This window comes from Cherax quadricarinatus, chromosome 31 (genome assembly GCF_038502225.1).
Source record: "Cherax quadricarinatus isolate ZL_2023a chromosome 31, ASM3850222v1, whole genome shotgun sequence".
Lineage (NCBI taxonomy): Eukaryota > Metazoa > Arthropoda > Malacostraca > Decapoda > Parastacidae > Cherax > Cherax quadricarinatus.
Genome location: NC_091322.1, coordinates 100,250 through 127,863, shown reverse-complemented (window position 1 = coordinate 127,863; position 27,614 = coordinate 100,250). Strand labels below are relative to the sequence as shown.

The following is a 27,614-nucleotide window of genomic DNA, read 5'->3' as shown; positions in this document are numbered from 1 at the left end:
GCTACTTCAGCGGCCTTCATGCTGCCTGGCGCTACTTCAGCGGCCTTCATGCTTTCTGGCGCTACTTCAGCGGCCTTCATGCTGCCTGGCGTTACTTCAGCGGCCTTCATGCTTTCTGGCGCTACTTCAGCGGCCTTCATGCTGCCTGGCGCTACTTCAGCGGCCTTCATGCTGCCTGGCGCTACTTCAGCGGCCTTCATGCGGTCGGGGGCTACTTCAGCGGCCTTCATGCTGCCTGGCGCTACTTCAGCGGCCTTCATGCTTTCTGGCGCTACTTCAGCGGCCTTCATGCTTTCTGGCGCTACTTCAGCGGCCTTCATGCTGCCTGGCGCTACTTCAGCGGCCTTCATGCTTTCTGGGGCTACTTCAGCGGCCTTCATGCTTTCTGGCGCTACTTCAGCGGCCTTCATGCTTTCTGGCGCTACTTCAGCGGCCTTCATGCTTTCTGGCGCTACTTCAGCGGCCTTCATGCTTTCTGGGGCTACTTCAGCGGCCTTCATGCTTTCTGGCGCTACTTCAGCGGCCTTCATGTTTTCTGGCGCTACTTCAGCGGCCTTCATGCTTTCTGGCGCTACTTCAGCGGCCTTCATGCTTTCTGGCGCTACTTCAGCGGCCTTCATGCTTTCTGGCGCTACTTCAGCGGCCTTCATGCTTTCTGGCGCTACTTCAGCGGCCTTCATGCTTTCTGGCGCTACTTCAGCGGCCTTCATGCTTTCTGGCGCTACTTCAGCGGCCTTCATGCTTTCTGGCGTTACTTCAGCGGCCTTCATGCTTTCTGGCGCTATTTCAGCGGCCTTCATGCTTTCTGGGGCTACTTCAGCGGCCTTCATGCTTTCTGGCGCTACTTCAGCGGCCTTCATGCTTTCTGGCGCTACTTCAGCGGCCTTCATGCTTTCTGGCGCTACTTCAGCGGCCTTCATGCTTTCTGGCGCTACTTCAGCGGCCTTCATGCTTTCTGGCGCTACTTCAGCGGCCTTCATGCTTTCTGGGGTTACTTCAGCGGCCTTCATGCTTTCTGGGGTTACTTCAGCGGCCTTCATGCTGCCTGGCGCTACTTCAGCGGCCTTCATGCTTTCTGGCGCTACTTCAGCGGCCTTCATGCTTTCTGGGGGTACTTCAGCGGCCTTCATGCTTTCTGGCGCTACTTCAGCGGCCTTCATGCTTTCTGGCGCTACTTCAGCGGCCTTCATGCTTTCTGGGGCTACTTCAGCGGCCTTCATGCTTTCTGGCGCTACTTCAGCGGCCTTCATGCTTTCTGGCGCTACTTCAGCGGCCTTCATGCTTTCTGGCGCTACTTCAGCGGCCTTCATGCTTTCTGGCGCTACTTCAGCGGCCTTCATGCTTTCTGGCGCTACTTCAGCGGCCTTCATGCTTTCTGGCGCTACTTCAGCGGCCTTCATGCTTTCTGGGGCTACTTCAGCGGCCTTCATGCTTTCTGGGGCTACTTCAGCGGCCTTCATGCTTTCTGGCGCTACTTCAGCGGCCTTCATGCTGCCTGGCGTTACTTCAGCGGCCTTCATGCTTTCTGGCGCTATTTCAGCGGCCTTCATGCTTTCTGGGGCTACTTCAGCGGCCTTCATGCTTTCTGGGGCTACTTCAGCGGCCTTCATGCTTTCTGGCGCTACTTCAGCGGCCTTCATGCTGCCTGGCGTTACTTCAGCGGCCTTCATGCTTTCTGGGGCTACTTCAGCGGCCTTCATGCTTTCTGGGGCTACTTCAGCGGCCTTCATGCTTTCTGGCGCTACTTCAGCGGCCTTCATGCTTTCTGGGGCTACTTCAGCGGCCTTCATGCTTTCTGGGGCTACTTCAGCGGCCTTCATGCTTTCTGGCGCTACTTCAGCGGCCTTCATGCTTTCTGGGGCTACTTCAGCGGCCTTCATGCTTTCTGGCGCTACTTCAGCGGCCTTCATGCTGCCTGGCGTTACTTCAGCGGCCTTCATGCTTTCTGGCGCTACTTCAGCGGCCTTCATGCTGCCTGGCGTTACTTCAGCGGCCTTCATGCTTTCTGGCGCTACTTCAGCGGCCTTCATGCTGCCTGGCGTTACTTCAGCGGCCTTCATGCTTTCTGGGGCTACTTCAGCGGCCTTCATGCTGCCTGGCGTTACTTCAGCGGCCTTCATGCTTTCTGACGCTACTTCAGCAGCCTTCATGCTTGATGGCTCTGCTTCAGCGGCCTCCTTGCTTGCTGGCACAGCTTCAGTGGTTTTCATGCTTGCTGCCACTGATTCAGTTGTCTCCATGCTTGCTGGAACTGCTTCAGTGGTCTCCATGCTTGCTGGCATTACTTCAGTGGTCTCCATGCTTGCTGGTACTGCTTCAGCGGCCTCCGTGCTTACTGGCACTGCTTCAGCGGCCTCCGTGCTTACTGGCATTGCTTCAGTGGCCTCCATGCTTGCTGGCACTGCTTCACTGGTCTCCATACTTGCTGGCACTGCCATCGTGGCCTCCATACTAGCTTTCACTGCCATCGTGTCCTCCATATTTGCTGGCACTGCCACTGCCACACAAATGTGACGACACTTACCTGCTTGTGCCTAAACACAACAAAACTTAAGTAGCTTGGGTATCACTATTGAAAACAAAAACATATTCAACGCCATGAACATAGTATGACATTAAAAATATACTGGACATACATGTAAACAAATAATTAAAGGCGGAAGTCAATTGTAATTATAATTCAAGAATTTCTTTTCCATCAAGGTAAGAATAAGCCTTGAATGATATAAATTCTCAATACTGTTTGGTAAACACACCATTCGGGGCATGAAGAGTACAAGGAATAACACGTTTGATAAACGCACGACTGAGGGATGGTGTGTGTGTGTTTGTAGGGTGGGGAGAAGGGGAGTTTCAAGAAGAGTTCAAGGAATCAAACGTTGATAAATACACCGTTGAAGCAGTATGACCAAGAAGCACACAAGGATCCAGACGTTTGATAAACGCACAGCTGTAAAGCGTGGTTTGGGAGGGGGAGGGGGGAAGGAAAAGTAAAAGGAATTAAAGATAAATTTTGGCTAATGACGCATTAAAAACTTCATTGTAAAATTAATAACAAAATTAAATCACATACTGTAATCATTATTCATGAACAACCTCTGTAGGATATTTAACAAAGTAATATTTTCATATCTTCCAATATTAATACATAAATCAATTGTAAAGAACAAGGTATAGTACCGTAAAGCATTAGACATTATATACATATATTATCAGGTGTTTAGTATACAATAGAAAACTTACTAGACGCGCAATTTTTTCCATATTTTACCTGCAATACAGTATACTTTACTTTCTTGGAAGTTCATTAAAAGTTCTTTCTTGCAACAATGTCCTTTCCAATTTTGGAAACTGTCGGGACTGGGGAGGCGCCAAGGAAGGGGAGCGTGGGGGGCTTCAACCTCCACAAAATTCCCCCGACACCCTCCCCAAGCAAAAATAATAATAACGCTGCTTCAAAACAAGCTTCCTATTACTTCCCCTTCCACCCAGATAGCCATACCTAAGTCTTTCCACAACAGAAATTCTGTGGCCGCCCCTATGTGATTTCGGGAACCATTGTGTGTGTGTGTGTGTGTGTGTGTGTGTGTGTGTGTGTGTGTGTGTGTGTGTGTGTGTGTGTGTGTGTGTGTGTGTGTGTGTGTGTGTGCGCGCGCGTGCGTGCGTGCGTGCGTGCGTGCGTGCGTGCGTGCGTGCGTGCGTGCGTGCGTGCGTGCGCGCGCGCTAACTTGCTATTTTTTATTACTAGTGCAACTTGTTACCTAATATGTTATGGACCAATCTCCGAATCTATTATGCGCCTTTGTAATATTTTGACTACGGTCCACATGAAGCGTATGGAGTGCGTAATAAAACTATCAAACTAGCCCTACACCATTAGTATACTCATAAGGAACTAACCTACCATGCAAGACGTCTGGGTTTTGACGTATGATATCAATGCTTTACTTTGTTCTCATTGAAACAATTGTGAAGCTTGGAAAGCTTACAGTAAAATTAATAATTTATAAAAACACAAGAGTTAACTCCGTATGGCTCATTCAGGGTTGATTTGCAGCAAAAACAGGTTTTAAAGTTATAAAAATCAGCATTACGAACGAAGTTCTCTTGAATGGTTATGGTGAATGACGTGTTAAATTTTGGTTGGCTGTGGGAATGACGTATTAAGCTCTGGTAGGTTATGATGTATGACGTGTTAAGCTCTGGTTGGTTATGGTGTATGACGTGTTAAGCTCTGGTTGGTTATGGTGTATGACGTGTTAAGCTCTGGTTGGTTATGGTGTATGACGTGTTAAATAAACCTGAATATTTTTTTGCGTATGACGTCATATTTCCATTCTGATACTAACTGACCAATAAATATATGTTACCTGTTACTTTATAACTCTTTCCGGGGTCATCGCCCCTACGGCCCGGTCTCAGACCAGAACTGATTGTTGGCATGATCGACTAGGATGTTGGGTATGACCCCACGCACTCCAACGTATGTACCACAACCCAGCTAATCAGGAACTGGTTTGGGTTACTTATGAAGACAGCCAGAGGTTTGTTGGTAATTTTCCTTAATCACGAAGTGCGCTGAGAAGTCGAATTCTCTTAATGTATTCCTTTCACCCATGCTGTTTACCAGAGGTATTTTGCACCGTCTGTCAAGTCTTACCGAGTAGGATGTTTGAATTTATATTGGCAGTGATGGTTCTCTGTATGTCTTTTTAGCTCAGTAATCTCTCCTGCCTTGAAGAGTGTACAGCGGTATTCCAGCCTGGAGAGAACTTGCATCTCTTGTTTTTAACGTTTAGTCATCCAGCCTAACATTTTCCTTGTAGCAGAGAGAGCGCACTGTTGTGATCTTCAATGTGAAATACTGTCACTCCCAAGTCTCGCACATGGAACTTACGCTCGACTGAATGATTTGAATCTATGTTATACTTCGTTTCAAGCTTTATTCCATCCATTATTCATTAACGGAATAGGATGGTAATCAGGTTTGTTCCGAGGAATGAGAAAATAACTCCTTGATCTGAGGAACGAGAAAATAACTCTACTTCCTCTCATCAAGAGCCATTCAGCAGCATTAAGACACCATCCAAGAAAGGATATGAGTGTGAAAACTCCATTTTGTGAAGCCTTACATAATCGTCTCATTAAAAAAATATTAAAAAACTATTAAGAAACACCAACAAAATGAAAGCTAAGTAAACTATATCTGTCATAAGTCAATGGTCCATGTCGGACCGAAACGTCGTCGTAAGCTTCTCTCTTTTATGTGCGGGTTATTTGTATATCTGGCATATGTTCATAAGACAGAAAAAACAACAATCCTGTCAGTTTAAAACATTTAACAGAATTTTCAATTCAAACTCATAAAGCAGGAGGTTAGCACCTCGTAGATGGTTGCTTTCTACCAACTTATCTATTCACAAATACATACATAAACCCGTATGAAAGAGTACTTACTACAGTAGACCTACTGGCCCATTAAAGGGAGGTCTTACACACAACCATTCCCCACATTTATTTCTTACCAATTGCAAACCCCTTCAAGGCTAGGTTAGCTTAGGCTAGGTAAGATTTGCTAGGAAGCAGGACAACTGTTTCCTCACGCGGGTCTTTATCATATGACAATTTGCCACTGGAGCTTTTGTCATCTGACGAGGCATTTCGCTGGCTTACCGGTCTACCCCTTTAAAACTTAATTACTATTGGTTTTCCTCAAGGGAGGTTCCTCCCTTTTCCGGTCCCAGACTAGGCCTTTTGGTTGACGGCTTGATTAATCAGGCTGTTAGTGATAACAACACAGCAGCCCAACAGCCCCGCCGATCTGGAACTAACATGAGGAACTTAACGAGTTCCCTCTTGCAGATAGCTAATGGTCTGTCGATCTGTTGGTGGTTCCCCTTACATTAAATTATTATAAAAAAAAGAAGCGCTAAACCTTCAAGGATCATACAGTGCAGTCCTTACATAAGAGCTTTGAAAGTTCTTGGTCTCTTTACTTACCGTAGTGAATTATCTCTAAAGTTTATTCATTTCAGCCCTACTTTTTATTCGAACCATTTTGCGCGTCTGCTGAGCTCAATGATCTAGTAGGGTGTGAATTCAGTATGGAGATTTGAAACAAATTCATCTAGAATTTTTCAGGTGGCAAGTTTTCAGCTCCTAATTTGTGGAATTTTCTAGCCATGGCTTCGTGACTTTTATTATTCCATATATCTTACCCTCAATGTTACAACTGAATTTCATTGTTGAGATTTCAGTATTAGTTTTATATTTTTAGCTTATCATTTATCTTAACTATATTCTCTTATGTTAAGTATTTAATGTATTTGTACATTTGAATTGTATCTTTTGACATTTATCTTCCTAGATTTTATTTGGGTTACTAACCTCGGAGGGATAAAAACCTAGGATAACACAAGAAAGCCAGTGGTTTATTTCCATGTAGATTCTTCTCCAGGATGCAGTCCCCAACAGCCCACCAACTCTTACGTATCTATTTACAGCTAGGTAACAGCGTCAGTAGGTGCTCAGAGACTTAACCATACGTCTCGCCCGCCTCTCGAGGACTTAACCCAGGTAATTTTCTATTACGAGCTGATTATTATTTTCGCTGGAGCGCTAAGCGCGTAGAGGCTATACAGCACCTGGGGTGTAGGGCATTTAAGTTCAGTGCAAAAAAGGGTATGATTATCCTAGTTCCTTGGATCCAGACCAGCACCAGCATTGAAGCATACTGTGAACTGACTATGCCTCCAATGCTCTACGAGGAGAGAAATGAATTTTCAGTCCTCTAATCGGCTCATTTATATTTCTCAGGTTTAGTGATTACGAGTGCCTCAACTAATCTAAGCGAGGTAGAGTTGTAATGTAACCCTGACACGTCACCTGTACGTCTTGACATGAAACCAAACAATCTGTTGTCTTATCGCAGATGATTCAGACTTGCCAAGAATAGTATATATTTATGGGTAAGAGTTTAAGAGTTAGTCCGTAGGAATAGAAGGCAATCAGGTTCGATCCAAAGAAGGGGAGCAAAAGTTTAATTCCTAGATCAAGAACTCCCACACCGGCATCAGGGAACCTCCTTTGTAGGATTGCTAATAATAGTTTCTCACTTGTTTTTGGAGTTGCTAACAATAGTTTCTCTAGTGTTTTATGGGTTGCCAACAATAGTTTATCTAGTGTTTTTTATGCATTTTTATAGTATATAGTCCATAAGTAATTGCTCAGATTTACATCGTTACATATTAGTGGCAATATATTATCATTATATTTAGGGGGAGCGTTAAACCTTTAGGAGTCATACAGCTCTTGGGGAATCTGAGACAATTCAAATAATGAGAAGACAAGTACAACTCCTTATATCAAGAGGCCCTCACAAGCATCAAGGAACCTCCCACGAGGTTCCTTGATGCTGGTAAGGACAATGTCCTTACAATTCTTCAAATTATTATTATAATCAGGGGGAGCGCTAAAACCGTAGGATCATACAGCGCATGAGGGAGGGTATGGAAGGCATTCAGGCTCAATTCAGGGAACTGGAACACAGATCCAATTCCCTAAATCAAGAGCCCTCACCAGCGTCAAGGAACCTCCCTTGAGGGAACAATTCTTCAAAGAATGGTTAAAATAAATGCTGTGCATCCTATGCACCTTTAGATTACTATATGATCTATATGTACAATAATTTTGGAAGATAATTATATTATAGTGTATAATTTCTAAGCTCTTACACTACTGTCGCCACAAAATAACAAATTTTGTATTTTCAGTGATAATACAATAATTTCTATACCAATAAAAAATTGTATAAGTAATGTTCTGTAGTATCTTCGACACACATTAATGAATGAAAACTTATAAATCTTACCCATAACGGTGGTGGTAGTAGTAGTAGTATAGTAGTAGTAGTAGTAGTAGTAGTAGTAGTAGTAGTATTAGTATTAGTAGTAGTAGTAGTATTAGTAGTAGTAGTAGTAGTAGTATTAGTAGTATTAGTAGTATTAGTATTAGTAGTAGTAGTAGTAGAAGTAGTAGTAGTAGTAGTAGTAGTAGTATTAGTATTAGTAGTAGTAGTATTAGTAGTATTAGTAGTATTAGTATTAGTAGTAGTAGTAGTAGTAGTAGTAGTAGTAGTAGTAGTAGTAGTAGTAGTAGTAGTAGTAGTAGTAGTAGTAGTAGTAGTACACCTCAAGGCTCAGCCTCATTGTATTTAATATCTCTGTTTCGATTATAAAATATGCAAATTTATTCTATAACTTAAGCCTTACTATAATTTAATTGGTATTACAGACGTCCAGGACATAGCTGCATCACATCACCTGGAGCCTCACCTGGCATCCTGGCAGCATCCTCAGGTAAACAAACATTCCTTACTATATCCTCGCACTGAAGCACTACTCTATTTATTGCACCGCGCAGATTTAACTTTCACGAGTTAATATTCGCTAACACTTTCGATGAACAACTTTTAGAAAAGCCAAGAATAAGACATATTTTAGTAATCAAACGTACAGCAACCACCACAGGCTGTAGCTACGGGCACTGCGCATGCGCACACGTTTGAAAGGTTCGCGCCATGTTGGTGTTCGCTTCCTTCCTTCACACTCTGACCTCTGTATCCTTTACGACAATATTAAAATAAAACTTTGGATAATAATCATTTCTGCTCTTCCTTGTATATTAAATATACTCAATACATATAAATTTATTTTTTTCTTTTAAAAGTGAGGAAGGAATTGGAGGTAATAATTACATATGATCCCGCAGCCTTCGGACATTACTACTAGAGGCTCCACGAGGGGGAGTAGCCACATACCATTATAAGTTGCAACTAAGTGTCACATATTTTATTTCCTGTACATACTCAAAGCATAATGACATTGTTATGTACAGAAAGTAAAATAACATTTATTAATATTTTCACATCAACATTAACGTCTTGACTAAGCTACATAACATTTATCACATTTATAATGACGCGTAGTTTGACTCTTACAGTGAGTTTATATAGTAATTATGTACAATTTAACCTTGAATTTTATTTTGAAAAGGGGAAATGCTCAGTCCGTAGGGGGTCACATAGCGCCTGGAGAATGCGACCCAATAAAAATCTTTAAAAAAATTATTTCATTTATAATTAAATAATTTATATTTATTTATTTATTATTAATTTGGACATGATACATAGATGTACAAAGATATATAGTGGTTAAGTGTAACATGTGTAAGTCGATTATAACTATTACAATAAGATCACAATAAACAGGTGATGTCACATTAATATTAATTAATATCAAAGTGCTAAACCCACCGGGTCAGGGAGATACCTGGGGGAGTTTCGGGGTCAACGCCCCCGCAGCCCGGTCCTTGACCAGGCTTCACGGTGGATAAGGGCCTGATCAACGAGCCACAGCCCGGTTGGTCAGGTACTGACTTTAGGTTCCTGTCCATTATTATTATAATCAAAAAGAAGCGCTAAGCCACAAGGAGGTTCCTGTCCAGCTCCTTGAAAACAGCCTGGGATCTATTGGTAATCTCTTATGTATGCTGGGAGGCAGTTGAACAGTCTCGGTTCCCTGACACTTATTGTGCTGTCTCCTAGCGTATTCGTGGCGCCCCTGCTTTTCATTGAGGGGATGTTGCACTCCCTACTTTCGTGGGGAGTGATTTTCGTGTGCAGATTTGAGACTAGTCCCTCTAGGATTTTCCAAGTATATATTATCATGTATTTTTCTCGTCTGAGTTCCAGGGAGTACAAATTAAGTGACTTCAACCGTTCTCAGTAATTTAGATGCTTTATCGTACTTATACGTGCCGTGAAAGTTCTCTGGCTGAGGGATTGATTACTTCAGACGCCTTCTGATCTTCACGATTTTTCTTTGTATAAGACTGATGAACCCACTGTGTGGCGAAACGTTTTCTCATTAAAGATACCCAAATGTTGCACATGTGTCCAATTTATATAAGAACATAAGGGAAGGGGCTCTGGTGGCCTGGTGGTTAACGCTCTCGCTTCACACGGTGAGGGCCTGGGTTCGATTCCCAGCCAGAGTAGAAACATTGGACGTGTTTCTTTCCACCTGTTGTCTATGCTCCCCATCAGTAAAATGGGTACCTGGGTGTTAGTCGACTGGTGTGGGTCGCATCCTGGGACACTGACCTAAGGAGGCCTGGTCACAGACCGGGCCGCGGGGGCGTTGACCCCCGGAACTCTCTCCAGGTAAACTCCAGGAAGGAGGAACACTGCAACAGGCCTGTTGGCCCATAATAGGCAGGTCCTTCACAATCCATCCCACTAACAAAATATTTGTACAAGAATGGTATACAATACCGACAAGATGAAATTAAGACACATGTGCAACATCTGAGTATCTTTATTGTAGACGTTTCGCCATCCAGTGGCTTTATCAATATAAAATCCAGGGCATAATTTGAAGACAGAACCATATACATTATTATTATTATAATCAAAAAGAAGCGCTAAGCCACAAGGACTATACAGCAGAACCATATACAGATGAGGTAATCAGTCCCTCAGCCTTGGGATTGGTGCGTAGAGTACCGAAGTCGTGGAGGTTCTGGAGCAGAGGCATGTATTTATGTATAATGTTCGCCAAGACCATAGTCCTGGCAAGGGTCTCAATCTTGACCCGCCTCTGGCTCCCGAGGGAGAAAGGTTTCTACAATGATGCGACATATGCTGCTCAAGCACTCTTCTGGTCAGTTCATCTGGTGCATCTCATAATCGACAACACCGTATGTACTCCTAACTGTGGACACTAGCGAGGAGGAGGATATGTCGTAATCACAGGAAACAGCTTGTCTGGTTCGTTGACTCCATGGTACACTAGTGTGGCCGCAGTCATCTCTGGGTCCTCTTCGGGAGGGGATATCAGTGCTAGTTACCTGCAGTGTGTCTCAGTAACTTCGCACTCCAGAAGATAGTGTTAGGGGGCGCTGGACAACGTGCTGGCAGTACTGGCACATCTCCTCAGTCTTGTCTACCATCATCCTGGCTGTGGGAAAGCCCAAACGAAGCCGATGGCTGGCGGTACACTGCGCTCTGGAGGGGGGTTCTCAGAGTCGCTGCTCGGTACCACTACTGAGATGGGGTATCACCTAAGACCCCCTCCATAAGTTTTTCATTGCTCTGGCAGCCGTCAGTTTGGTCTGTCGTAGGCTGATGGGGACAGTAATCCCAACATGTGGATACTCTGTGGCTACTTTGGCTGCATCATTTGCCGCCACATTTCCCCGGATGCCAGCATGGTTGGGGATCCAGTTCAATGTCGATCTGTTACCCTGAACTTCTAAGGCTGTCATTATGCTCAGGATCGATGTGATGAGGTGAACATTGTCCTGTGGTTGAGGATGGGAGAGGGCAATGATTGCAGAGGTGGAGTCAACATGTATGACAGGTAGGAGTCGATGTTGTAGGGCATGTGACAATGCCTGCTGAATCGCCACCAGCTCAGCTTGAAGGATCGTGCAGTGGTCAGGGAGTCGCCAGCCTTGTGTGTGACCATTGTGGTACAGTCCAGCTGCTGCTCTCTTCCTGTCAGGGTCGACAGAACCATCTGTGAAATACACTGCACGTGTGTGTCCCTCTGCCAGTGCCATGCTTGTCTCAGCATGACTGCTGAGGGTGTCTTGACTGCAGAGACGCTTAGAGACAGGTAGCTGCATGACGCAAACATTGGCTGGATCTGGGAGCCAGGAGGTGGTGGATGATACCCAGCAACAGGAAGGTCACAACTCTTCTCAAGGAGTAGTTGTACAGGCAGCAGCTTCTGCCCAGCAGCACAAAACAAACGAATCCAGGATTATTATTATTATTATTACAATCAAGGGGGAAGCGCTCCCGGAGGATGCGCCTGGGGGGGGGGATGTGGAAGGCATTCAGGCTTAATTTGGGGAACTGGAGCACAGATCCAATTCCCTAAATCAAGAGCCCCTCACCAACATCAAGGAACCTTCCTTGAGGGGAACGAATCCAGGAGAAGTCCGTGAAGAGAGTTGGATCTTGTGTCATGGTTGTCAACATCCGTCTTCTTAGTGGGGTACCTTGCTGCTGGTGCAGAATCGTGACTACTTTGCAGGCGTTTATGTATCTTACTCTCAGTCAGGGAAGGAAGCCGGACTTCAGATCTGAGACATACAGTGTTGGTCCATATGGGAGCCCCAAGCATAGCTCTTATCGCCTGGTTTTGTACCTCCACCCTTTCCCTGCTCTGCGGGAAGAGATGAGCTAACGCTGGTGCACCGTAGTCAGTAGTCAATGAGCGAGCGTATAGCTTGTATATAGTACAAGCGAAGCACATCTATGCTCGCCCCTGCACGGTGCCTCGTCATGGCTCTCACTGAGTTGAGTCTAAGTAGAGCATGGGATCTGACATACTCGGCCTGTTTCTGGAAGATCAGCCTTTTATCAGTGTAGATTCCCAAGTATAGGTAGGAGCCTGTCCACTCAAGTTCTATATCCTGAATACGTAATCTATTCACAGGATCTGGTGGTTTGAACATCATTGCAAGACTGCGTAATTAAGTCCAAAGCTCTCTGGGCCTGTCGCTCCAAATTGCCTTTCCCATTCACTATGAGTGCAAGATCACCAGCATAGCTGAGTAGCTGCGTACCACTATGAAAGGGAAGACTCACAAGTTCCTGCATAAGGACATTAAACAGGGTAGGACTGAGCACACCTTGTGGCATGCCATTTTCCAGGTTTTTAAAGAAAGAGTAGTGTCCCTGAAAGCTGACAGAGGCCTGCCTGTCCCTAAGGTAGGACTCTATCCAAGCCAGGAGGCGTCCGTTGATCCCCTTCCAAGCTAGTATTGCTAGAATTGCTGTGGGGCTGGCTAGCTCAAATGCCTTCTCAAGGTCGAGGTAGACGACGATACTAGGTTTTTTGTTACTATCAGCAATCTGGCTTAGTAAGGTGGTTATGCACTCTGCTGTACCCGCTCCTTTGGTGAAGCCAAATATGCGATGATGAGGGGGTCCAAATCTAACCCCTCTCACCAATGTATTTATCCAACCTAATTTTGAAACTACCCAAGGTTTTAGCTTCGATAACCCTACTAGGTAGACCGTTCCGCCCATCGACTACCATATTTCCAAACCAAAACTTTCCTATATCCTTTCTAAATCTAAACTTGTCTAATTTGAATCCATTATTGTGGGTTCTCTCTTGGAGAGATATCATATTTATATCCCCTTTGTTAATACCTGTGAAAATTTGTTTGGACTGCCTCCATGTGAGTTGTCTACCCTGGCAAGCTCTGTTGACACCAAACCCTGAGGTCGGTACCTCAGCTTCACAAGTGGCTTATAGGACAGATTTTCATAAATGACTGATGTTGCAAGAAACCTCACCTGCATGCACATATAAAGGACTAACTTACTTGGTGTTGGAGAATCTATTCTGGTCTTCAACCTCCCTAAGCTTTAGCCCCATGGACTCACCCTCAGAACCATGTGCAACCGGGAGCCTTAATTCCTGCAATATTCAATCGTTATTGGTGACCTGCCTGCACCTCAGAAATTCCTACTTCCAAGGGGGTGTATATCCCCTAGACTATGCAGAGAGTGACACTAGCTTCTAGGCTGACAAGAGACGCCGGTACGTACTGGTCATGAACTGCTGGCTGCACGAAGGGCCCACAGCACGACTCACCCACAATTTTCCCCAGACACTGGCCAGGATCGAGAAGAAAAAAGGCAGGTCTCGTCTTACTGTATGGGCCTGGTGGAGGACATCTACGGTACATCGAGGTGCCTCCACCAGATTTCCCCAGGTCTAGTATGTGAAGACACGTGGGGGCACCACCTGCTGATCATGGCGCTTGCTCAGATGGTGTCTAGTCTTAGAAGAAAGGGCACTGTGGTCTCAAACCTGTGCCCCAGTATTCAAACTTGGGCTGCCAGTTCTCACTGGCTAACATAACCTAGTGTTTACCTACATTATCGGCCTATTACTACCTACGTTAAGGTCCTAGGTCTACATTATTATTATCTAGAGTTGCCTCAATAATCCTAATATTAGTGTACTAATAGTATAAACTACCTACTTCTTCCCTGAAGGGTAAATCTATCAATTAAGAAGTACCTTCCAACCATTTTTGCCAACCTGGGTGTGTGTGTGTGTGTTTTGGTTGGGTGTAAGGGCCAGCCAACCCAGCTGTTTACCCATGACATGTTGGGATCTTCGTACTCCGTATCTGTCCTGTGGAACTTTTGGACCGAATAAATTCCCACAATACCCATCTTCCACTTGTACACTTTGATCATGTCTCCCTTCATTCTTTGTCTTACAAGTGAATGTAATTTAAGGGACTTCAATCTTTCTTCATATGGAAGATTTCTAATGCTATGAATTAGCTTTGTCATTCTTCGCTGAATGTTTTCAAACGAATTTATATCCATTCTGTAATATGGAGACCAGAACTGAGCTGCGTAATCAAGGTGAAGCCTTACTAATTATGTATAAATCTGCAGTATATTATTACAATAAAAAAGAAGCGCTAAACCACAAGGGCTATACAGCACTACAGGGCAGGGAAGGAAGTGAGGGTATCGGGCAGCAGAAGGGGGGAGGGATGACTAGTAGGTTACAGAAAACAGCGGGGCAGGGGATAGTGCAGGGGTACAGGGTAGCAAGAGATTGAGGTAGAAAGGGCTGAGGGGAGTGCTAAAGGGATCATCATCAGAGTTTGTGGAGTAAGTCAGTTGTCAAAAAGTCAATGAGAGAGTCCGGATGAAAGGTGGGTCCATCGGCAAGAAGGTAAGGTAAAGAGAGAGCAGCAGAGCGAAGACGACGTTGGAGGTAAATTCTCCGTGCTCGTTGATAGAGTGGGCAGTCTAACAGAATGTGGCTGACCGATACTGGAACCTGACAATTCTCACAGAGAGGAGCAGGGTGCCTCTCCATGAAATATCCATGAGTAAGACAAGTGTGGCCAATGTGAAGGTGGGAGAGTGTAGTCTCCCAACCTCGACACTGATGACAAGAAGACGGCCAGTAACCTATACTCGGTTTAATAGAATGAAGTTTGCTATTGAGCAGAGCAGACCAACCTTGTTGCCAACAGGTGTGAAGGTGGGTAGCTATAACAGCAAAATAGTCCATGAATGGAACACCTATATATGAAACTAGAAGGTCATGTACTGCTGACCGCACAGCAGTGTCTGCCTGTTCATTGCCCTGTATGTCAACATGACCAGGGACCCAACAAAAAACAATATCTTTATGTTTGGTAGAGATACGGTGTAACCAAAGTTGGATACGGAGAACTAGGGGGTGAGGTGTATCAAATTTTGTATAGCCTGTAAAGCATTAAGGGAGTCTGATTATTATTATAATCAAAAAGAAGCGCTAAGCCACAAGGGCTATACAGCGCTGCAGGGTAGGGAAGGAAGCGAGGGTATTGGATGGCAGAAGGAAGGAGGGATGATCAGCAGGTTACAGAAAACAGCGGGGCAGGGGATAGTACGGGGTAGAGGGTAGCAAGAGATTGAAGTAGAAAGGGCTGAAGGTATCAGAATTTGTGAAGTCAGTCAGTTGTTGTCAAAAAGTCAATGAGAGAGTCCGGATGAAAGGTGGGTTCATCAGCGAGAAGGGAAGGTAAAGAGAGAGCAGCGGAGCGAAGACGACGACAGAGGTAAATTCTGCGTGCTCGTTGATAAAGTGGGCAGTCCAACAGAATGTGGCTGACTGATAATGGAGCTTGGCAATTCTCACAGAGAGAAGCAAGACGCCTCTCCATGAGATATCCATGAGTAAGACGAGTATGGCCAATGCGAAGACGGGAGAGAGTAGTCTCCCAACCTCGACACTGGTGATAAGAAGACGGCCAGTAACCTATACTCGGTTTAATAGATTGAAGTTTGTTGCCGAGCATAGTAGACCAACGTTGTTGCCAACGGGTGTGAAGGTGGGAAGATATTGCAGCAAAATAGTCCGTAAATGGAATACCTCTATAAGAAACTGGTAGGTCATGTACTGCTGACCGCGCAGCAGTGTCTGCCTGTTCATTGCCCTGTACGTCAACATGACCAGGGACCCAATAAGGGAGTCTGAGACAACCACAAATGATGACACAGGCAAAGATGCAATACGGATAAGTGCTGCAAGAATAGCATACAATTCAGCAGTAAAAATGCTAGCCGAATACAGTAAATGCCCTCACACGATGCTGTCTGGAAACACTGCTGCGAATCCGACACCGTCAGAAGACTTAGAGCCATCTGTGTACACTGCAATGGCATGAGAATGAGAGTGGAAGTGGTCAAGAAAGAGAGCGGGAAGCTACCGTAGGTAGTTGGGCTTTTGAGCAAGGGAGTGAGAAAGAACAGACTCGAACAGCTGGAACTTCCCAGGAGGGTAGGGAAAAGTGAGATGCTACATGAACATAGAAAGGTGGCAACTAAAGGGAAGACAAGAGTGAATGTAGGTGAAGAGAAAAGGGACAGAGCAAACAGGGGCTTCGAACAAATAATGTCTACTAAAATCGATGACTATTCTATAAATGGAAGGATTGCGGAGATCATGAGAGCATACATAGTAGCGAAGACAATGGGCATCATAGCGATCGGACAAGGATGGAACATTCGCTTCTGCATAGAGGCTCTCAACAGGGGAAGAGCGAAAAGCACCAAGGCATGAACGTAATCCCTGATGATGGATGGAATTAAGGCTAGAGAGTAGCAGGAGAGGCCGCTGAATAGATCTGGTCACCATAATCGAGTTTCGATAAAATGAGGGCTGAATGTAGGCGAAGGAGAGTTCGACAATCAGCTCCCCATTAAAGACGAGCAAGGGTTTTAAGAAGGTTCAGCCGGCTGTGACAAGTTGCCTTCAGAAAGGTAATGTGAGGTTTCCAGGATAACCTACGGTCAAAGAGAAGGCCTAGAAACCTGACTATCATGTTCAGGGATACATGAGCCATAAAGGTACAAAGGATGATCGGAAATGACAGAGCATCTAGTGAAAGTAATTTGGTGAGTTTTGGTACTGGAAAATTTAAACCCATGCGTGGTGGCCCAATTAGAAACATGGTCGACCACATGCTGAAGAGAAACTGTAATGAGGTGACAGTCAGCGCCTGCACAGGCAATAGCGAAGTCATCAACAGAGTGACAACCAAATATTGGATGGAAGACTAGAGGCCAAATCGTTTATAGCAAGGAAATGTCTGTCAGTTAAAAAGTTCTTAAGGAAGGATGGTAGATTGCCTCGGAGGCCTAAGGAGTGGGCTTGGGTCAAAATATTATACCTCCAAGTTGTGTCATATGCCTTCTCGAGGTCAAAAAATATGGCAATAACTGAGTGGTTATTCGCAAAGGCATTACGAACATACGTATCTAAGCGTAGTAAGGGGTCTATGGTAGAACGGCCCTTACGAAAGCCATATTGACTAGTGGAGATTGTTGTGTGTCTCTAAATACCACATTAAACATCGATTTACCAGACATTCCATCACTTTGCAAACTGGACTGGTAAGAGCAATGGGACGATAGTGGGAGGCACCATGTCCCGTAGTACCCGGTTTGCAGAACGAGAGAACAATGGCAGATTTCCACAGCTGGGGAAGAACTCCTTGTGACCAAATAAGATTGAAGAGGTGTAAGAGGACTGCAAGGGCTGACTTATGTAAATGTTGTAACATCCGAATATTAATGTCGTCAGGCCCAGCTGCCGATGATCGGCAAGTTCAGTACTCAGTGGTCAGTCGTCACGTGAGGTCACAGACCCTGAGCTGCCTTGGGGATTAGTGTGGACGGTTACAAAGCATGGCTTGCTTCTGCAGTGTTTTAAAAATTGAGGTTGGAGAGTTGAAGGAGGAGGTCTTGCTTCTCCAGGAGGAGATTAGGAGGCTGAAGGTCCACCTCAATGGGTCTGGGAGAGAGTGTGAGGTGGCTGGAGTTGTGGGGAATGAGGCTTCTAGCAGCGAGGTGCAGTCTGTCTCTCGCTGTGAGGAGGCTGTAGTTGGGGAGGCAGCAACGGCTACCAGCAGTGAGGTGCAGCCCAGCACCTGCTACAAGTGGCGAGTAGTTCACAGTAATGGAAGGCGCATCAGAGTAAGGAAAGTTAAGAGTGAAGATCTGAAGGTAGGAAATCGCTTCTCTGTTCTTCAGGATGAATGTACTTCAGTGGCCAGTGAAGGTAAGGGTACTACTGCCCCTGCTAATGGAGGTAAGCGCATTCTTGTGGTTGGTGACTCTCAGGTAAGATACATTGACCGTGCTTTTTGTAATAGGAATAAGAAGATGAGAGATAGAGTGTGCTTCCCTGGAGCTGGTGTTGGGGACATTGTCAACAGGCTGGATAATATCATGTCAGGTAATGGGAGCAAGCCCATTATCTGTCTCAGTGCTGGTGGAAATGATATTGGGAAGGGTAGGAGAGAAGAGCTGCTAGATAAGTACAGGTCAGCTATAGATTTCATTAAGTCTAAGGGAGGGATCCCAATCATATGTAGCATCTTGCCTAGAAGGGGAGTAGGAAATGAATGGTTGTCTAGGGCAATTGGTGTAAATTGCTGGCTAGACAGATACTGCAAGGAACTTGCAATCCCATTCATTGACAACTGGAACAACTTTTATGGCAAACATGATATGTATGCAAGGGATGGGGTACATCTCTCTGGGGCTGGGGTGGTAGCACTTGCAGACTCGATTGAGAAGGCCATTGGTGAAATGCCTATGATTTTAAACTGATGGAAGATAGAGGTATGGGTGTGTGTGGGAAACAAGCAGGTTGCAACACTTGGGTTGGAAACAGTAAATGTATAAAAGGCATTCAGCATGAAGTTATAAATAAAGACAATAGATCAGGTCAGCAAACAAAGGGGGACAGCAGAGGGCAGCAAGGGACTAGCTCCCTTAAGGTTTACTATACTAATAGCAGGAGTGTAAGAAATAAGATAGATGAGCTAAGATTAATTGCAAGTGCAGGAGACATAGATATTATTGCTATAACAGAGACCTGGCTCAATCTGAAAGATAGAGAGATGCCCTCTGAATGTCACATACAAGGCTATAAATTATTCCACACTGACAGGGTCAACAGGAAAGGTGGTGGAGTAGCGATGTATGTCAGAGACAATTTAAATTGTTGTGTTAGACAAGATATTAAATTAGAAGCGTCAGCCACTGAATCTGTTTGGTTACAGCTTCTCGAGGGCCGAGAAAAACTAATTTTGGGTGTGATTTACAGGGCCCCAAATCTTGATAGGGAGTGCAGTAAACTTCTATGGGACGAAATTCGTAAGGCATCTACATACGAAAATGTTGTGCTAATGGGAGATTTCAACTATAGACAGATTGACTGGAGCAATTTGACAGGAAATTTAGAGTCAGGTGACTTTCTTGATACGATCCAGGATTGTTTTTTAAAACAGTTTGTGACAGAGCCAACTAGGGGAAATAACCTCCTTGACTTGGTTCTTGCCAGTAGGGAAACACTAATTAATAATCTTGAGGTTAATGATGAGCTTGGGGAAAGTGATCACAAATCACTCAGTTTTAATATATCATGGAATTCCCCTAATAATGGCAATCAAGTCTCCGTCCCTGACTTTCGCTTGGCTGATTTCATAGGACTGAAAAATTACTTAGGTGGGCTGAACTGGAATGACCTGACTAAGGGTCAGGTAGGTGGTGATGGTTGCCGATATGATGCTTTCCAGGGCATAGTTCTAGCTGCTCAGTCAAATTATGTTCCAAATAGGGAAATCAGATCAAACAAAAATGATCCTAAATGGATGAACAATAGATTAAAATATCTGATTGGTCAAAAGAGAGGCATATATAGGCAAATCAAAAGAGGAGAGGGGCAATTGAGAAATCGATATATTCAGTTAAAGAGAGAAATAAAAAAGGGAATTAGAAAAGCAAAAAGAGATTATGAGGTTAAAGTTGCAAGAGAATCGAAGACTAACCCAAAAGGATTCTTTCAGGTATACAGAAGTAAGATCAGGGACAAGATAGGCCCACTCAAAAGTTCCTCGGGTCAGCTCACTGACAGTGATAAGGAAATGTGTAGAATTTTTAACACATACTTCCTCTCAGTTTTTACACAGGAGGATACCAGCGATATTCCAGTAATGATAAATTATGTAGAACAGGACGATAATAAACTGTGTACTATTAGGGTCACAAGTGACATGGTCCTTAGGCAAATAGATAAATTAAAACCTAACAAATCCCCAGGCCCTGATGAACTGTATGCAAGGGTTCTAAAGGAATGTAAAGAGGAGCTTAGCACACCTTTGGCTAATCTTTTCAACATATCACTACAAACTGGCATGGTGCCAGATAAGTGGAAAATGGCAAATGTGATACCTATTTTCAAAACAGGTGACAGGTCCTTAGCTTCGAACTATAGACCAATAAGCCTAACCTCCATAGTGGGAAAATTTATGGAATCAATAATTGCCGAGGCAGTTCGTAGCCACCTTGAAAAGCATAAATTAATCAACGAATCTCAGCATGGTTTTACAAAGGGGCGTTCCTGCCTTACGAATTTATTAACTTTTTTCACTAAGGTATTTGAGGAGGTAGATCATGGTAATGAATATGATATTGTGTATATGGACTTCAGTAAGGCTTTTGACAGGGTCCCACATCAGAGACTATTGAGGAAAATTAAAGCACATGGAATAGGAGGAGAAATTTTTTCCTGGATAGAGGCATGGTTGACAAATAGGCAGCAGAGAGTTTGCATAAATGGGGAGAAATCAGAGTGGGGAAGTGTCACGAGCGGTGTTCCACAGGGGTCAGTGTTGGGCCCCCTGCTGTTCACAATCTACATAAACGACATAGATGAGGGCATAAAGAGCGACATCGGCAAGTTTGCCGATGACACCAAAATAGGCCGTCGAATTCATTCTGACGAGGACATTCGAGCACTCCAGGAAGATTTGAATAGACTGATGCAGTGGTCGGAGAAGTGGCAGATGCAGTTTAATATAGACAAATGCAAAGTTCTAAATGTTGGACAGGACAATAACCATGCCACATATAAACTAAATAATGTAGATCTTAATATTACGGATTGCGAAAAAGATTTAGGAGTTCTGGTTAGCAGTAATCTGAAACCAAGACAACAGTGCATAAGTGTTCGCAATAAAGCTAATAGAATCCTTGGCTTCATATCAAGAAGCATAAATAATAGGAGTCCTCAGGTTGTTCTTCAACTCTATACATCCTTGGTTAGGCCTCATTTAGATTATGCTGCACAGTTTTGGTCACCTTATTACAGAATGGATATAAATTCTCTGGAAAATGTACAAAGGAGGATGACAAAGTTGATCCCATGTATCAGAAACCTTCCCTATGAGGATAGACTAAGGGCCCTGAATCTGCACTCTCTAGAAAGACGTAGAATTAGGGGGGATATGATTGAGGTGTATAAATGGAAGACAGGAATAAATAAAGGGGATGTAAATAGTGTGCTGAAAATATCTAGCCTAGACAGGACTCGCAGCAATGGTTTTAAGTTGGAAAAATTCAGATTCAGGAAGGATATAGGAAAGTACTGGTTTGGTAATAGAGTTGTGGATGAGTGGAACAAACTCCCAAGTACCGTTATAGAGGCCAGAACGTTGTGTAGCTTTAAAAATAGGTTGGATAAATACATGAGTGGATGTGGGTGGGTGTGAGTTAGACCTGATAGCTTGTGCTACCAGGTCGGTTGCCGTGTTCCTCCCTTAAGTCAATGTGACCTGACCTGACTAGGTTGGGTGCATTGGCTTAAGCCGGTAGGAGACTTGGACCTGCCTCGCATGGGCCAGTAGGCCTTCTGCAGTGTTCCTTCGTTCTTATGTTCTTATGTTCTTATGTAAGAAGAAAGGTCCAAGGGTGCTAACTCTCTGCCAGACTTTGAAGAAAGAAATGAGGGGTATAGATGGAACCCCCTGAGAAATATGGACCAGGTGAGTGCCAATTTCAATGGCAACATCAAGAGGGTTTGCTATATCAACACCAGCAACCTGCAAAACAGGAGCCAGGTCAGGAGAGTATTTACCACTCAATTTCCGTACTTTTTTCCAGACTGCACTCATAGAGGAAGCAGAGGTGATGGTGGAAACATAATCTCGCCAGCAAGTGCGTTTAGCGTCACAGATGACACGGCGAGTGACCACTCACTTCTGCTTAAAATCAAGAAGTCTCTCTGTGGTTCTATTGTACAGGTACCTGCCCCATGCAACGCGTTACAAACGTACTGCCCGAGCACAGGCAGGAGACCACCATGGCACACACTTCTGAGAATGCCTGCCTGAGGTTTGGGGGATAGAATGAGAAGCTGCGGTTAAAACTGATGTCGAGAAGAGGTGTAAAAGTTCATCAATGGAGGATGAAGAAGGAACTTCACTAAAAGCAGTTAGTTGTGAATAAAGGTCCCAATTTGCTCGATCAAATTGCCAGCAAGGGCTACGAAGAGGTGGTGAATATGAAGTAAGAATGATTGGAAAGCGATCGCTATCATGTCCAGTAGAACAGACCAGGCGAAGTCTAGTGCAGTGGAGGAAGAGCAGACCGAGAGATCGAGGCAAGAGTGTGAGTACGAGGATCAAAATGGGTGGGGGTACCTGTATTTAAAACATGGAGGGGGTGAGAAGCGAGAAAAGCCTCCAACTGAATGCCACGTGAGTCACAATGAGACCTCCCCCAGAGGAAATGGTGGGCATTAAAATCGCCAAGTAACAGAAGTGGTGGCGGTAAGGATGAAACAAGAAAGGCAAAATCTGGGATAGATAATGCCCGAGAAGGAGAGAGATATAAAGAACATATTGTAAACCACTTATTCAAGTGGATATGGGCTGCAGTGTAATGCAGCGAGGTATGGACAAATAGGTGACAGTATGGAATATCATTGCATAGAAGAAGGGCACTTTCATTAAAGGTCCCATCTGAGAAAGGATCTGAAGAATACAATAAATTATAGCCTGAGATGGGTTGGAAAACAGCTGAGTGTAATTTTGGTCTTGTAAGCAAACATCAACAGGGAAAAACCTGGAAAGCAACATCTGAAGCTCACCTCGATTACCCCTGAGGCCGCGGATATTCCACTGTAAATAGGCCATGATTGGCAATGAGGAAAATACCAGGAATCCGTAGGTAAGGGCACCTACAGACTAGAGGGATTAGAAAAGTCTATGTGTGGTGGCATCGGAAGACGTTCAAGCAGCTAAACAACGGAGCATTGCGAAGAATGGAGTTGTGGAGATGGAGGAGAGGGAAGAGAAGGAACAGGAGGTGGATCCGTGTCCATTGAAGGTTTAGTCTCTGCAATATATTCTGAAATAGCGTCAAGTGTTTCTGAATTCAAAGATGTTGTATGGGAGACAATATTAAAGATAGAAGGAGAGTGAGTAAAGATTGGGACAGTAATGGACTGTACTAAAGTAGGGGGGAATGAAAGCGTGTTGGGAACTGGAGAAGAAGTGTGGGAGGGGACAGAAGAGGCAGAAACCTGGAAGGCGGCAGAAGAGGGAGAGACTTGGGAGGGAACAGGGGTGGGAGGCACAAAATGAAGAGGGGGTGAACCTCCACACTTGTAATAGAGCCAGTGAGAGGGGAAGAACCAGGTACAGAGACTGGAAAGGTAAAATGTGGGGGTGGAAGAAGGGAAGGAGGGGGCAAAGAAGATTTGAGCAAAGGGGATTTTTTGGACTTCTGAGAAGTAGAGGGGCGATTGGTAGAAAGTGTCGTATGAGATCTTGTCGATACCGGGGCTTGTGAGTGAGAACTCAAAGATGTCAGAACAGATTGAGGTGTTGAAGTAGGGATGTCTGAGCCCAGGACAGCAAAAGAATTAGATACAGGAGTGACTATGAGAGGGGTAACAGCAGAGGAGGCTGCAGAAGGTGGGACCCCAGAAGTGGGGGACGTTTTGAAACACGAGAATAAGAAACACGGGGTAGTCTCCCTTGAAGACGCAGATGAGAAACTGCCATAGCATAAGGGAGACCTTCTGCTTCTTTGAAGCAACGGATTTCACGTTCATTTAAGTAGACCTGGCAACGGGGAGAGTACGAAGGGTGAGCCTCATGACAATTAAGGCAAGAGGGAGGTCGACTGCAGGACGTATTAGAATGGTCGTCGGTACCACAGACTGGGCATTCGGCTATAGATCTGCAATATTTCGCTGGGTGACCAAATCGCCAGCAATTTCTACACTGTTGCGGTGTAGGGATCACCTTTCAAACTTGTAACCGATGTCCTGCGACATAAACAGAGGACGGGAGTTCACGGCTGTCGAAAGTTAATCGAGCCACATTGCAAGGGTATTGTCTCCACCCACGGGCAGGAAGGACATAAGTGTCTACTTTGAGGATTGGGAGATCCTGGAGTTCCAGGTGTTCAAGAATGTCATTGCCACATGTCTGGAAATTCTGTTGGACTATGGTATGGGGCAGAATGACAGTACCGCTACAAGAATTGAGAGAATGATGTTTTTCAATAGTGATAGGAATAGTATTGATATGCAAAAGGAGAGAAAGATCATGAGCTTGGGTAGCATTCTGGACAGTGACAATGTGCGTACCGCTGTTGAGAGCATGAAATGAAATATCTCTACCAACATGGCGTAGGAGCACTTTGCCAATATGCTATGGTCAGAAAGATAGGCAATAGAAGAAGTCGGTCTTAAAGTAAAGAATTTAGTCCATTGTGTGGTCTGAAACTGAGCGTGGAGAGGGGGTGCATGAATTGTCGGTCTTTTCCGAGTAGGATGGGAAGGTAATGAAGTAACATCATCAGGAGACTGCCATTGGCGTTTAGAAGTGGGACCAAAGTTGGTCCGACGTGGGATGGGCTGGCTATTCGAAGATTGCCGCACTGTAGAGGGAGAGGCCGGAAGCATAGTCAAAGGAGGGCGGAGGTCAGACAAATCGGAGGAGTCAGTCGAGACCCTAGTACCTGAAGCTGGTGATGAAACAGCACCAGCAAGAGGTACAGGGGCATCAGGAGTGTCCAATGAGTGGTCAAAAAACGAGGCAGGGTCAGAACAGGGTGCGGTATCAGTAATGGGTCCAGGGGTAGCAGGTTCATGGACTAGTTCTTCCATGGTTAGGTTACTCCTGTCTTTTTGTTTTTAAGAAAAAAATCTTCCATGGTTAGGTTACTCCTGTCTTTTTGTTTTTAAGAAAAAAAGAAAAGAAAATAAAAAGAAAAAGAAAAAGAAAAAGGGGGAATGGGGAGGAATAATTCCTAGGAGGAATGAAAGGGCTGGAAATCACCCTCCACTCCCACGAGGACCTCAACACCGCAAGTAGTGCAGATGCAGCATGGAACCCATGCCATACCCTACCCTTCATGCCAGTAAACTAGCAATCCAGGATAGCAACCTCACATCTGCTGAGCTATCTTGGTGGACAAAAGAGAGGGCGACCAGATATCCGCCACAAAGCATACCTCCTTTGGCCACCACCCCCGGAATCCGAAAGGCGGCCTCCAGAGATACACCCATCGCCCAAAAGACACCCAAAGCCACCCCCCAGAAGACCGGAGAGGAAACGGGATATCCCCAGGCGATCCAGATTCCACGGCAAACTACACCACCACCACCAAGAACCTCAACGGAATGGGATTGACTCCAGTACCCTTCTCCCTACCTAGGAACCAGTAGGCCTGTGGGAAGAATCCCAAAGGCCAAAAAGAGGAAGGGAATAAGGGAGGGACAGGGGGGAGGAGGAGGAAAGGAAAAAGGGAGGATGGGATAGGAAAGGGGGGATTGGGGGGTAATTAGGTTCGGTCTGAGGAAGGAGACCAACAGGTCTAATTCCTCAGGCCAAGAGCCTCTTCACCATGCCAAGGAGCCCCCCTTGAAGAGGCCTCCCACCATAGCTTTATGCACTCTTGGTCATTCTATCATTCTCCATTCTTTCTAAAATCCCAACCCATTTCAAGATCCCCTCTTCTACTCTTAGGTAACCCCCCACTCCGTCTTTTAATGTCTACGCTCCAAATTATCTACATAATATTCATATCACATGCTACTATCAAACATGACATCTCCACTCCTTCTATCCTCCTTGCTGCAACATTTAAAGCTCATGCCTTGTGTCCATATAAAAGTGTTGGTACCATTATATCCCAGTTTTTGCCTCCATAGATAAGCTTCTTTCTTTCTAGAGGCGTCGGCACACCATCTACCTTTTTCCCTTGTCTGGTGACCTGGTGGCTAAAGCTCTCGCTTCACATGGTGAGGGTCTGCATTCGATTCCCAGTTGTCTGTTCACCCATCAGTAAAACGGGTACCTGGGAGTTAGTCGACTGGTGTGGGTCTCATCCTGGGATAATGACCTAATTTGCCTGAAATGCTCTGCATAACAAGGGGTTTTCTATACAGTAGTATGTTACTGATGTATACCATGTACATGTACTTGTAGTAAATAATAAAGTTACTAAATCATACAAATTGCAGTACCCTGTGACTAACTGGTTGAGGATCAAAAATGTTTAGAACTAGTGTAGATCAACTGTTTACAAGCTGATTCATTCATTCATTCATTAATTCAATCTCTCATTTTCTCTCTGTCTCTAGCAGGTGTGAATTCATATTTATGTACTGCAGAGAGCAGAGCCTCAACAACAGTTTACAAGTGATGACAACACAACATTCAGTCACTCAAATTGCTGGGTGACCAGCTGGAAAAGACCGGGGCCGGGACAGCACCGGCGAACCTACTTACTTACTACTCAAGAGACAAACATGCATGCATTTTGGGCAATGCAATAAACATCAATATATAAATCTAGAAATATTTATGGAATGTGCAAATCAGAGCTATTTACATGAAAATGCTACAATGCAAAAACAAATCAACAAGTCTAAGAGCACAAATTAACTGAACAATGGTAATTAAATTTTTTTAAATTAAAAAAAAAAAAAAATTAACAGTTGCAATTAAGCACTATGTTCTTGAATTTTCTCAGCTTAAAATCTGCTGTTCTTCAAGGCACTTCTGACTGGCTCCTACTTGAAGATAAGGAATGCAAAAAAGAGGTTGCTCCACAAATAATAACAAACTCTGAACAAAAAAAAAATAAAAGAAGTATCTGTGTATGTGAGAGTAATAAGCAGAAACATTAGTACAAAAGCCCATAGCACTGTTTATCAATCTATTTTAAGTTTCTTCCTATATGAGCTTACTATGAGAATAATGGAATACAGTATATAAAAACTACATACTGATGTATGCAATTACTTCCCATCACCATTTTCCTGAAGAGTTTATTATATAAAATGATTCAGAACACATTTCCTAATTTACTTAGTCTCATAAGATTCATATTTTTCCTGCATAATTTCCATGCATGAAGTTATGCTATGATTTGCATACAGACAAGGAGGTACAGAGAAGAGAGGAGTGCATAAGCTATTTTCTGCTATTTCAGGCCTTCATAATAACCTTACATACAATAATACATATATTTATGCTGGTTCTTCTCTTAGTTTGAAGATTATGTTATTCATTCTTAAATGATGACACTTCTGTCTTTTTGCAATTAATACATCTAAGTTAGTTACAGTCTAAATATGAATCACTTTCTATATTTATTCCTTGATATTATCACAAGCTTCTGGTAACAAAAAAGGTAAGTA

General features: G+C 44.3%; 1 long non-coding RNA gene across 1 annotated transcript; it reads left to right on the top strand.

Moving 5' to 3' along the window:
• The first annotated feature begins 6,526 nt into the window (after positions 1-6,526).
• Positions 6,527-27,490, top strand: LOC138853459 (uncharacterized). The gene is made up of 3 exons (XR_011392637.1): positions 6,527-6,576; positions 8,293-8,357; positions 26,556-27,490. It is a non-coding gene; the product is annotated as an uncharacterized lncRNA (long non-coding RNA).
• Positions 27,491-27,614: the final 124 nt, after the last annotated feature.